Here is a 5010-nt window from a genome sequence, read left to right on the forward strand (position 1 = left end):
ACCGAAAGTTACGGTACCGGTTGCCTATATGATGGATTGGTTCCGATTGGCCCGAGCGGTTTGACGATACGACCGTCAATCCGGTTGTCAGATCGCGTACGATTAATTGGCTACCGTTAGTCGGTTGCCGGCCAACGATCGGTCAGTGGCCGAATTGCGTGACCGCCGGCGGATGTCGGATACGACGCACCGCCGACAAATCGCGAGAAAATCGGCTGACTGACGGTGCGACCACAAACGACAAGCAGCGCGCTGCCATCTGTCGGTGAGATGGGGCTCGCCGCTTTTACGCCGTTACCGTTACGGCTGCTCACCCGAACAATCGATTGTTTGCGAAGATATCACAAATTTGAAATTACTGACTTAAATAACACATAAAGGCATTAGTCCTTCGCCAACCCTTGTTGCACTTTTGCGCAATCATAAAAAAAATGTCGTAACAAACCGAACGGAATTCTCTTAGCTATTTTATCGGCGCGCCGGAGATCATCGATATTTCGTACGCCTCATCGACAATCGAAAAAACATTAATCCCCCACATTCACGTCTCGCAGTTCGTAGATATTGAAATGTAATATTATAAATAGATACCACGACTGCATAAGCCAAACATGTATTTTTTACGTTTATTCGGTCTAGTTTCTGTCTTGTGATCGTAAAAAATGCATTGATTTATGTGTGTACGTGAACGTCGTGAACCGATCATGTTATTAATTAGTGAACCAGTACTATGTAAATCCGTTTTCAATCATACGTACATTTTCAAATTTTCGTGTTCTGTAAATGTTTAATTATCGTATGTTGTAGAGCGAAAAACGATTAATCCGACTATATCCATGAATAATAATAGTAATTTAGTATAATATATCCAAATAACATTACATATTTACAATTTACATACATAAATAGTTATAAGATAATTATATCGTAACGACAGCTATCCTCTATTGCTTCACAAATCAAGAGATTAGATTATATGGTTATATATTGTGTTCGTAGATGGCGCAAGGATCTAAATAAATTTTTTTTTTCAAATTAACTTCACGTTTAATAATTTATTATAAACACCTATATTCTAATTATAATATCAAATTCTATATGTCGCATAGAAAAAATATAGCGCGTCGTTGATTAAAATTTCAGTGTAATAGGTCATTGACGTGTCGTATGAGGACGACACACCCCCATTTCTATACGTCCGTCTTACAAACATACTTCATAGACGGTTTAATTAAAAATCGAATGCCACATTAGCACAACGATTGCAAAAAAAAAAGTCTGTCAATGACTGCATATTCTTATTTCTTTAACTGATTTGCGAACATTATTATCATTATATTTTACATTTTTTTTCTTATTATTAATTAATTTAATTTAAAAATGTTTCAAATGATTAACATAATACAAGTTTGATAAATGATAATAGATATATATATATTTATAATAATTTTAAAAAAGATGTGTTCATAAGTGACAATAAATAAACGAATAAATAATATTTATGTAATACATATACAGTCAACTCGCGATATAACAAATTTCAAGGGACCGAGAAAAAAAATTGGTATATCGAAAGAATAATTTAATAAAATTAATTTTAACAAGATTTCAAAAATTTTCAAAATTAATATTTTATTAGATTACATATTATTATAATTACATACATACATATTAAATATGAATTATTGTTTATTAAATTTTATTTTATTACATACATACATATTTATTTTTTTTTATAAATCGTTTTTTTTTTTTTTTTGGTATATAGCCATTTGCGCCTACTTGGTCAATTATTGTATTGTCTAATTTTAAAATATGACCAAACGTTGTAGTCATTTATCTTATCGCGTGATAATCGCCGAAAAAAAAACACCGTAATAGCATGCTAGTAGTAACTAATAATAGTATCTTATACAATAACGACGTCATCCGTTTAATCCTATCGTATTAAATAATTATACATAGCCGAAACTCGTAAAATCCGTAATATCAAGCTCCAAAATTGTGAAAATTCATTACATAGCGAGAGCTTTGGTGAAAAAACTTCGTTATATCGAGGGGACTAAAATACATGTAATATTTCGTTCGTGAGATTTTCAAGGGACCGACAATTTTATTCGTTATATCGAGATTTTCGTTATAACGAGCTTCTTTATATCACGAGTTAACTGTATATTATTATGTATATATATATAAATAACAAAGTTTATACGAGGTCGTAACTTATTTTCCTTAGTGTTATCAAGGGTTTTGATTCTATCACGAAAGTCAAGATTGTAGGCGTCTATTTATTGTTTTGGTCCTTAGTTTGTATTTTTTAGTATCTACCACAATACTGATATTTAAGTATTAAATGTCAAATAGCCAACATCATAATAAATTACCTATTATCAAATGACGGCCTTGGGTTTAAAATTCTTATGGTTACGACAATTGAGTAATAATTATCAATTTTATTATTTTATATGATATTATAAAAGTAAATAAAATGAACGTGCTTAATAGTTAATACCGTTATGGCAATTGCGTAACAGATAAATAATAATATATAAATGTATTATTGTTAAAACAAGAAGCACTTACGCCCGGCGGTGAAAATTGTCAACACATTTGGTAAGGACTTAGGAACTCAAAAAGCGTCTTTGGTTTCACTCATAGGAAGCGCTGCTTATCAACCGGCACTTTCAGCTGACACTTATCGTAGTCAAGGCGTGTAATAACATAATATCTAGCATATTTATAAATATTTACTATTTTAGAAATTTTTCTTTAACAGCCGCAACAGCGATCACCGATCATCATTAACGCCGAACGACTGAAGCGGTCATCAATATGTTACGGCGATGTACTATTTTTGGATGGCTGGAGCATAGTATATAACATCTCGGCAAATCCCGTGCACACATACTTACCTGGCGTGAAGGTCAATCGTGATCACTATGGCGGTTCCTTCAGGGTGAGACTGATTCATTGCACTTAGATTCAGTTGACCCCTGTGAGTATCCCTAATGTGGATACCTCGGGCGCAGAATTTTTGCTAGCTGGGACTGCGTACGCGCTATCCCTCATCTTATAAATAATGAACATAATTTTATGAGTATAAGTAAACGAAATGAGATTAATTGCTTGTCTTACGATTTACACAGTTGTGTGCAGATATTATGTCTGAACCATTAATGAGTACATTATCTGATTGTCCATACGTAGTTAAACGTAATGTATTAAATAATGATTTATATTTGTGTAAATTAATTTGACTAAAAATCAATATAAATAAAAGAATAATTTCTATAAGTTAACCAATTATTTAGTTAAATTAATTATGAATTATGATCTTAATTATGTCATTATAAATGTATATCTGAAGTGTATAACAGGTCACATAAATAATAGTAATATCAAAAGTGAAAATGAATCGAAAAACTTGATAAGCTTTCTAAAACGTGCAGTCATTAATATTATATTTGTCCACTATACATATTATTTATGACATTATAATATAAAGTTAAATAGTAAGAAAATAATTATTCCCAAAATTAATATGAATAAAAATAATTAAACGATTTTTAAATAATACATAACGTGACCATACGTCCTGCTTTGGGCGGGACAGTCCCGCTGTCCCCAAAGAACCCAAAAATGTCCCGCTTTAAGAAAAGTCGACTTGTGGACAGTTGTGGTAAGTGTTTATTGATCACAAATCACAATCATACATTATTTATACATTTATACTGTATAGACGTATAGTATAACTACGTAATATATATATATATATATATATATACATATGTATTACGTAAAACACTAAAACCCATAGTACATAGATCAAAATGGTACAAAAATAACTACCTTATTGTTATTGTCGCTGCCACCGCGTCAACTGCGGGAATCGGCGATAAATGGAATACGGCCGAATAATATACTCTATTATTTATTTTTACATTATTTATTATTTATCATTATTATTATTATTATTATTATTATACTTATTAATATATTAGTTCCGTTTTTCTGTTGCCATTTTTTATACAAATGGTTTATGTTTTTTTTTTCAATAAAAAAATTGTTATTTTTCGCAAAATGATGTGGTTTTCTTAATTCTTATTAAAATATACAAGTGTCCCGCTTTGAAGAAAAAAAAATATGGTCACGTTAATAATACGCTCTCTTCTTGTATAAAATACAATTTTTTAACATACTTAACATATAATATTATCAAAGTATTCACGTTTGAAATTAAATACTTTATATTTACCGCTTTTAATATACATTATACATGTTAATAAATACATTTTTACGCAACGCAATTATACTAATAAATAATTTATTAATCATAAACAAATAATATTCAATATAACGAAACATTAGAATATTGTAATAAATTATAACATAACTGTTCATTTTATTGAGCCAATGAAAATAAAATAAATAAAATTCTATCTACATTTTAAATTTATAGTTAGCGGTTTGTGAATTTTAGTTATCATATATATATATATATATACACGTTACATTAAGTGCAATTTCCGTTAGATATCTCTGATAGGAAGCCTGCGAGATAAGTTAGCGTTATATTCATATTACTCTGTGTGGGGTATTTAGGTACCAATATTACTATTTTAATTTAATATGTAAATGTTATAAATTAGCAAATAAATTAAATTATAAAATTAGAATTGATAAATCAATTATACGAAAAGACCAACGTGTTAGAATTGTAGACGTTCAAACAATTTATATACAAATTAAATTAAAATCAAATCTTGTTAAAACAATGTGTGTTTATTGTCCACGGGTACTATTGTAAAAGACTTTACAACTATATCATACAATATTTTCAAATCGATGTAAATTATTGTTCATTCTAATTGTGTATTTTTATTTTAACCATATAGACGTATGTATCATGTAAGTAGCTACCAAACTTAGATAAATTATTTTTGTTTAATAAACACAATTCATTAAATAAACAATATCACACAATTATAAATACTTCTATATTTATAGTCG

General features: G+C 29.4%; 1 non-coding gene across 1 annotated transcript; it reads left to right on the forward strand.

The window, feature by feature from the left end:
- Nucleotides 1-2904: 2904 nt before the first annotated feature.
- On the forward strand, nucleotides 2905-3067 carry LOC112599415. The gene has a single exon (XR_003114939.1). It is a non-coding gene; the product is annotated as a U1 spliceosomal RNA (small nuclear RNA).
- Nucleotides 3068-5010: the final 1943 nt, after the last annotated feature.

Source organism: Melanaphis sacchari, unplaced genomic scaffold, assembly GCF_002803265.2.
Source record: "Melanaphis sacchari strain LSU unplaced genomic scaffold, SCAv2.0 Contig50_pilon_pilon, whole genome shotgun sequence".
NCBI lineage: Eukaryota > Metazoa > Arthropoda > Insecta > Hemiptera > Aphididae > Melanaphis > Melanaphis sacchari.